Here is a 9,650-nt window from a genome sequence, read left to right as displayed (position 1 = left end):
CTTCCTCTTTCCCCTTTTTCCTCTCCCTAGGGTCTGTTCTATTTCTTGACTTCCCAGTTGATGTAAAATTTTCTTCTACCTCGAGAGCATCAATTTGAATCTGGTCCAAGCTATGGGACTTCCTCTCTCAGAGTGTGAAACCGAACTCTGATTCAAAGGCTCTAGCAAAAACTCCTTTGAAAATGGCCTATGGAGGTTTTATCTCGGCAGGTAGACTGTTATACAATTTATTAAATCTTTTTATAAACCCAGAGATGTCCTCATCATGTTTCTTTTTCATAGCATTGAACTCAGTAAGAATATATCCATGATCTCTCTTTTCTCCCCACTTCTGCATAAAAGAGTTTTCCATCTCTTCCCAAGTAGTAATGGAAGCATCCGACAAGGATTTGAACCATTTCTTGACTTCCCCATCCAAAGATTGGATGAAGAGCCTCAACACCACATTTAGGTGTTCGACATTTAAATTTTCTGTGAAGGCATAAAAAGCTTCTATGTGTCTCTGTGCTGATGTGTTGTCTTCTCCATTAAACCTAGGAAAGAGTTTGAGGTAATCCTGTGCATGACACTTAAAGGTTGAGGCAAGTCTAAGGGAGCATATTTCTTTAATAGGAATCCTGGTACAACCATCTGGAGAAGAGGTGGTGGTGCTAGGTTTATTAGTGGTCTTTGAGCTATGACCAATTGTAAGACAACTAACTAACAATGAATTGAGAAATTGTTCACACTGTGCGTAGGACTGCTCTTGAGGATATCTTTACCCTCCTCAAATTTAGGGAGGAGAGGGAATGAGAAAGAAGGAGTGTTGACTGAAACTTGTTCTTCCTTGAATTCTAGGGAGGCGGTACTCAGTAGCTGACCACTTTCTGAAGGATATACCAGAAATCTAGGAGAAAAATTGGAGTAATGAATTATGGCGTTCTGTGAGTTGGACGAGGATGTTTAAGGAAACAAAGAGACAATAACATCAGTATTGGGGGTTTTTCCTTCCAAATCCTTCTAGATATTAGTCTTTCTGGATCATATACAGATGGCGTTCTTTGTTGAGAGGTATCTGAGCGGGTATGGGGCCTCTTAAAATCCAGGGTGATGAACTTATGATTTAACTGTGGAGTCGTCAAGGTGATGAATCTACAACCCACACATCTTTTCTCACCTTATCAAAGAGTGTATGAATGTCATACCTAGGGGAAAAATTCTCTAATCTGTCCCCGAAAACGGCACCAGAGGATGTTGTCACTCCTGGAGACAATCTCTAGGTTGATAGGAGACCAGTGCCTAGGACATCCAAATTAGTGCTATAAAATTTGTCTTAAGGACTTATAGCACCATATTTTTTGCATGTAATGCAAATAAAGTTGATTTAGAACCATCCATAAAGATACAATGCATGAACCGATACACACATAAGAATGCACATGAATATAATCATCAACCTGTGGTGGCCAATCCAGATTGAGACCTTGCAACAAATCAGTTGTTAAGACATATGTAATTGTAGAAGAAAGTAGAGGAGAAATCCACCATACAGAGCTTAAAATTTAAGAATTCCATATATCTAGATTTAGAGAGAAATGAGAGAAAGGAAATATTTATGGGATGCTAAGATACATGGAGCGTTTTTAAAGACTTGATTTACATATTCATGGAGGTATTATCCATCAATAACTTGATCTAAATGAATCTGCATCTTATGAGAAATACATTTGGCAGCTACTTGACATGAAATCTGAGAAGAACATTCAACATATATGAAAAACACAAAGGGAGATGAACATGTTGCAATTCTATAAGTTGGAATCACCAAAAATATCTCATTAGTTTCCTGAGAAACATACATGCATCAAGATTCATAACATTGTCTTCATGAAACCATAAAAGAGTTATTTCCAAAAATTTTGAACCCTGCTTTCCTCTTTCAAAACTGTTCATATATGCCTTTTGAGAAAGAGAGAGGTCGTTACAAAATATTATTTTCTTGATTTAGTTCATGATGACTAAGCACCTCAAAACTTCAACGTGTCTGACTACACAACTGTAATTAAAGAAATGTAACCATTTAACAGAACAAAATAAAACATAAAATGCGAATAACATAAAAGATGTAAATGCGATGTCAAGATTAACATGATTGGAAAGATTTTTCAAGGATAGTGGGATGAAGAAACACGTTGTGGAGTGTGTTGTGCCTGTGGATTGACGACTCAGATAGTTGGTGGATTAAAAAACTCCTCACATTGTTTCCATAATGGTAGAGGTGGGTGAGGAGCGAAGCTGAACCGTTGATAATTGACCTTTAAATCAATTATACCAGAGTAATCCAACCTACGATGAAAGAGACTTCTAACCATCCCAATTAATAGGAATTCCTTCTTCAAGACATTCACTACTATTTTACCTTTGATAGTGGTTGTTTTCTCATGGGACAAACCTACCTTACTTTTAGCTTCTACAAGCCTCTGATTGTATTGTTCCTGAGAGAGAAACTCCCCATGAAGTCCCCAACAGTTAGGCAACCCAACTTGCACTACTTTGTCGAATTCAACATTAAAGGAGGCCACTTCCTTTTGCACTACCCGAGGCATTGTTCAACTCTAACCATGGATTCCTCTTTCAAAACAACTTTATGTATATCCATTACAACACTAACCATGTTTTCCATGTTGATGGGTCTTAACTCCTCAGTTGGCCTCTCGTTTACAAAGTGAATGAATCTCTTGGAAATTTGGGAATTCTTTTCGCCTTCTTCTTTAGCATTCATGATGGACTACTCGTAATCCCTACTTGCAACTTTTTTCTCATGCATTAATGTCACATGCTCCCAACTGAGATTCATTTCCTCGATGATATCATCCCATACCAATTGTCTGGCTTCCAGAAGAGACATATTCCCCTTCAACTTTGTCTTAAGCTCGGTAATCTCTTGTGTTGCAGACTGCAGGTTCTTGTTGGCAAGTTCAACATTCGTTACCGCAATCTGCAATTGTTTTTCTTTCTGAGCTAGTCTTGCATTTGTAGAATCTAAGTCTCTTTGTACCCTCTTCAACTCACTTTCCAAGAGCTGCACTTCAGTCAAGGCTTTGGTGAGCTGCTCAGTAGGGTTTTGTGGATCTTTGGGTACTGCCACCACACACACATGAGAATTAATTTTCACCTTTAGTTCGACCACTGTCTGTTTAACGACCAATATCTCATCATTTCTATCTAGCAACTGTTTCATCAGTTTTTCCTTTTCCATCTCAACTTGATCCAACTCTTTAAACTTGACGTGTTCAGTGCTCGACATCTTTAACCTGTGTCTTAATCCCTAGATCTCTTTTTGCGATTGTTGAAGAATAGTTTTCACTATTGTCTTGTCTTTGAGGTTCACCACCAGCTTGATCATCAAATCCTTGTATCTTTCATTTTGAATATGCAAGGCTCTGGGATTGGCCTTCTCCATTTTCACCATCTTTGATACATTTTCTAATAATGTCTCAGCTTTGCTAATGGTCATGACGTTTTTGCCGAGATCGTTGTACAACATCTCCCCCACCTGCTTATGAAGGTTTATTTTATCTGGTAAAGGGACACTTGCTAAGTTCAGAGAGACATCCAAGGTTTTAAACTGAGGCCATGAAGGTAATGACTGTGCTGATGGGGGTTGTAATGAAATCCTCATCTTATCACATTCCAGGTCCATAGTAGCCAGCAACCATATGTGGTGAGATGCTGATTTGGAAGCCATCATTCATTTGCTTAATCATAAGGAGCACGAGACTCTTGCTGGAATTGACTTGTCATTTCATTTTCCCTACGCTTGCCAAAGACAGATTAAGCTTTCTGCGATGGGATCTTACAATGTACTCCACTTTGTCTTTGAAAAAATGATATTTGTTCTCAAATCAATGGAAAACAACCTTCCTATCATACAAATACGGGCTTCCCAACACAATTTTCGAAATGTCCAGTGGCATTATGTATAATTCGACTTCATCATCTTGAAATTGGCAGTGATTGCAAACCTAAAAATGCATTTTCGTGTGACCTGCAAATTTGCATCCTTGGTTATCCAACCCAATGGATACGGTTTATGATGAGGCACAATTTCCATATTTAATTTCTTGACCAAATCTGTAGAGATTAAATTTTCTTGAGATCAACTGTCAAACAACGTATCGATTTTGCGTGTTTCAAAATAACTCAGATGTGGAACAACTCGATTCGATTTTTCTCATTTGAAACATTGTTGGAGTTATTTGTTGCGCTGGTGCTTTCCACAATTGCCTCTTTGCTTGCTTTTTCCATGACTTTTCCCTTGGTAACTGTGGCTACGATTTTTGTTTCATCTCCTGAGTCTGAACCCAAGTCTTGTTGTACATTAGAGTTGGTCTTGTGTTTCCCTTTATTGTAAATTTCTTTGGTCGTAATTCTCAATGAAGCTTCCAACAATGTGCTTCATCATGTCCCTCTTTGGAACAACCCTTGCACACAGGTTTCTCCCCTTCTTTCTTAACATAAGCATTTTTCTTCTTCTTTCCTTTAAAATTCTTTCCTTTTTCACCACTCTGGAATGGATTATTCTTACCTTCTTCACGTACATTTTTCCTTCTTTTTTCGAGTTGTGTAGCTTGAACACAGACCTCATCAAGATTTGTGGGATTAAACATAAGAATGGTGTGTCGAAGATAGCTATGCAAGCCTCCTATAAATTTTAGCAAAGTATCTTGTGACTGCAAGTCTACTATCTGAAATTTTTCCAATTCATGATAGATTTTTTCATATGGGCTAAAGGGTAGAATTGTCTTTTTATAGCAGTGATGAAATCAAACCAAGAAATAGAGATCTTACCATGTTTTTTGATCTCGTCTTGGTCCTTGATTCCCACCAAATGAGTGTTGCACCCTCCATTCCCAATGAAGACAACTGAATTTTGATATCATCCTCTTGAAGGTTTTGAATCCTACAATACACCTCCAACTAACGAAACCAGTTATCCAAATTCACTGCATTAACTTCTTCATTTTACATAGGTGACTCGAATTTAACATCAAGCTTTAGAAAAGGTGATTACTAGCTCCTTTTGCAACCTGATAATGAGTATGAGTAAGGGTTGTTTTAGTGGAAGATTGTGAAGATTCTTTTGAAGTAGAAGATGAAGAAGATGGTGGAGAGGGTGGAGGTTTGTATCCATTCCCATTACCTCTTTTTCCATTGCCTCCTCCTGAAGAGCCTTCTCCTTTGGTAGGTTTAAAATTTCTCCTTACATTTTGTTGTTCCTCTCTTCATAGAGGACCTTCACCATCCCAGTCATATCAAAGAAAGCCTTTCTGAAGGTCTTGTCATCTTCTGTCATGATAGGTTATCCTTCATGAGACATGGCCTCTGGAGTCTCAATTGCAACTTCTACAACTTGAGGATGTACTGGTGTAGAAGACTTTGGAAACCTTTCTCTTCTTCCCCCTGAGCCAATTACAAGGCTTTCAACCAACTTCCCTTCTCCTATTTTGAGTTTCAACCTTGTTAGCATGACACAAAACTAGCATACAATACTCCTTTGCACAAGCAAATCTAGTAAGAAAAACCAATGCTCTGATACCAACTTGATTTGAAATGGAGTAGATTAGTCATGTTGTGCTAATTCCCCAATCAGAATCGAACCCAAGATGCTTATCATTTTCTTATCAAGTGCTTAAGGATTCACCATATTTTCTTAATTAATTGATTCCCATGAGAGTTTCTTATGTAAATGTTATGAACAATTTCACATAAAACAAATGCTGAACATCAAAAAAATAATAGAAAAGAACATCAAATTCCACATACAACACAGAGATTTGATGATGATTTCACCCCTCCTCGGCTATGTCTCCTTGGTCTAGCTTCCAATGCTTGAGCCTCTCTATTATGTTCAAAATTACAACAAAAGTGTGTTTACAATGCTTAAATGCCTCTATAACCTGTCTCAATGAGTTCAACATGCTAAACAATGACTATATAGCCTCTTTTTGCATCCAATTTGGATAATAACTGAAGAAGTTATGAATTATCCTAGTTCTCTCATTATTCGTTCCACAAAATGCTCCAAAACTGGCATAATTATACAAATTAGCCCCAAAATCCGCTAACTGGGCAAGAATTTCTCCACGCAGCGGGTTATATTCTGTCAGTCGTATTGAAAATTGCAATCAGAAAGGTCTGGTGGGCTGAAGGTCTTGTTAACAAGGTGGAATGCTGTGATTTTGATATCGGTGAAGCTGACGGTATATTAAACTGCGATTCACAAACACCTCGCGTCTAGGGTCTTATCACATTTCGCAATTCGGCGGAGAACCAACGATAGTTATAAAGCGGGACTTGTTCTTCCTACGAGTTGTGATTGTAATCTGCGATTTATTGCATCGCAACCTAGTACCTTCCGGGGGCTGATATTGACCTGTTCTACCCTTGCGAATCTGCGGTTTCTATTTGCGATGGCCTTATCACATCGCAACCCTGAACTTATCGTGACCGATTTGTAACACCTTTTTCCACCTTACGACTTGCGATTTGTGACGGCCAATGGCAGACTTCCACTTGGCGCCTCCTCATTCGTTGAAGGACTTGCCACATCATCTAATCCTACCATGTGGGCAAGTCAAAGTTGAACTTTGACTTTCTCTAACTTCTGCATACAAGCCCAGGTTTGAGTGTTGTTCGCACCATTGGATTCAGAATGACGAGCTCTTCGATCTAAAGCTGAGTTTGAAAAGGTTATGAAACTTTGATTTTTGAGCATAAACTTGAGCACTTTATCACTTCCAGTCAAGATGTGGGATACTTCAGGTCAAATTATTTTACTTACTTCCTCTAACATCAACATTTCTTTTGGATGGTCTATCCTCATATTTCAATAGAGTTTTGATTCATGCTTTTCATATCAAATTTCATGTGTTTATATATCCCTCAATTAAATTTTTATGTTGATACCTATTCTTTAACAATTTTGAAAAATATTTCACTGCTCTAAATATATTATTATGTGACAGGATGATCCGCGTGGAAAAAAACCTGCACAAACATAAGTAAACAAATAACAATTTCAATTTAAATTTAATATGAAAATTTGGTTTTTTTTTTATATAATCAAAATAATAACATTTATTTTGTTGAAATATTTAGTACAAGAACCATGTCAATGATGTTCTTGATGAGGAAGACTTGTGGTCATCCCCTGATCGGAATCTAGATTAGGGGCAAAAATTTACTCAAAAATAAAAGTGCTTAAAATCACTCAAAACTTGAACGACCGTGTCTGTCTCGGTGATACGATCCCAACGCAACTCGTTTCACTCAAAACAGAGTTCTTATGAGGAAGATATCATGTTCTGATCGTTTGGTCAAACAAGCAAATTTTGGTACAGGCTAACTAGGATGCTGACTAGGCATCTGTACAACCCAGTGAACGAAAATAATATTCCAGGGAATATTCCCACAAGTGGAACAATTAGATCGTGACACTTGGTGGCATGTTATTGTTCAAGGGGCATTGAGGTGGACCAATGAGAGGGTGACACATGGCAAGCCCAGAGGTTGCCATGTGCCCTCTCAAAGATCAATTAAAATTTTATGGGCAGGCCAGGGAGTCGAACTTGTGACCTTGCCCACACAAACGCAACACTCTACCACTACACCACAACATTGCTTCTTAACATATGATGAGCACATTATGTATTTAAATATTAATGCATTGGAGGTTGGGGGTTAACCACTAGTGGTAACCACTAGCATTCACTCCATGTGACCACGTTTGTAAACCAGCATTTTATGTTAACCGCTGACAGGTTGGGAGTTAACACTAACCCCTAGCATTTAACCTTTCCGCACGTGACTAAAATTGTTAATCGCTAGCATTAATTGTCAACCGTCGGCTGAGCTTTATTGGGATAGCTAACTGTCCTACAAATTCACCCGAAAATTGGGGAATTTGTCGCTCCGTTAGCGGAAAATGGGGCGAAATTGTAGGATCATGCTGGATTTGGTGCAATTTGTGGAGCGAATAGTGGAGAAACTGAAGAGGTCATAACTTTGGCTATTTTTGACCAATTTTGGCTCAGAAAGAGTCATTCCTAGATGATTTGGATTCTCTGAACACAATGGAACATGTTGCAGAGGTAGAAAGGCACTTCTATACGTGTTTTTTCTACGTTGAATTTTAAGGAAGCTTAGGGCCACTAGGAGAGGAGGTCAAGCCTAGATCAGCTGAAGTCTAATTGCAGAGCTTGGAGAGTCATTTTTGGGGTTTTTGTGTCTTATGAATCCAATGGATTAGGTTGCAAAGCCATTGGAGCATTGCAGATGCATGTAATCAGATAATTGACCATTAATGCAAAGAGGGCCTAGCCATTGAAGCAAGTTCAAGGAGATGTAGCCTAGGAGGGGTGAACTCCTTTACCATCTTCTTTTGTTATGAGTTGATATGTTTTACTTCTATATTATGTACTTGTTGTACATGTGTTTAAACAACTAATTAACCTCATAAATTGCTCATAAAAAAAACACATAGCTTGATACATAATCCTTCACATTTTGGTTAATTTGAGATGATCCTAAACACATGTTTTTAATATTGATGAGGGAGCTTGCATAACATTAACAAGTTTTCCCAACATTTCAGATCATCCCCTAACCTTGAGGTGACAATAAGAAAGTAAGTGAGGAAAACGAACAATCAAATTATGGAGTTGATTCACAATAGGGATGGAAATCCTATGACCGAGGCTAGGATTAATAAATTGAAAAAATACATTCAGCCATGCAAGGTAATAACTGTATTTAAAAGTAAGATTTTCTTTTTCTTTTTTTCTTTATTTTATGTCATAAGTTTAATTCTAAAAGTTGTTTGTTAACTTTTACATTATTTAATAGAAAATGTATTTTATTTCTTATGTAGAGTTATTTGGAGGAACTTTTCACCCCGCAGTAGTCAGTTGATCCTTAGCGCGGTGTTGGTACTAATGGAATTGATGAGACAAGACATGAGTGCTTAGCCATCACTAGCACCTGGCACATATCTGTGAGGCAACTATTCACTATTCTACCTTTGAGTGACAATGCTCCTAGCACTAATAATGTGTCTCCACCATTGGTTGTGACCAATGAGCACATGACCCCTGAGCCAAACATGCAAGCAGGTTCTAGATCAGGTGGTGACAAAGCTGACCCTAACACTAATGAAAATATGGGTTCATTTATGTTTCCTAGAGGATCATGTGTTAAGAGCACGAGGAAAATTGACTACACAATTTTAGTGAATGAGAAAGGAATTTCAATAAAAACATTAAATATTCTTGGTAATTTTTTATGTTTTAACTGTTTCATGTTTTCTATATAAAACATAAGTAATCTATATTATTATTTTCAAACTAATGATCATATATTTTTGCATGTAGGTAACAACTTGTTTTATACAAAAATGGATGACAAAGCATTAGATACTTTCGGTCCCACCATACACGGAAGGTGTAATTGCCAAAATTTCAACATTAAAAGGGAACTTTTGGACTACCTTGAAGATCTATTTGGGGTAGATACATTCAATAAAACCAAGGTGACCACCATAGTTGGAAAATAGTTAAAATATATACAAGGCCATTATAGGAAAAGATTGATAGAAAGCCCTAGGTATGGGC

Source organism: Pinus tabuliformis, chromosome 5_1, assembly GCF_031772625.1.
Source record: "Pinus tabuliformis cultivar Carrire ecotype Pingquan chromosome 5_1, CPIR1, whole genome shotgun sequence".
NCBI classification, from domain to species: domain Eukaryota; kingdom Viridiplantae; phylum Streptophyta; class Pinopsida; order Pinales; family Pinaceae; genus Pinus; species Pinus tabuliformis.
This window is presented reverse-complemented; position numbering follows the sequence as displayed.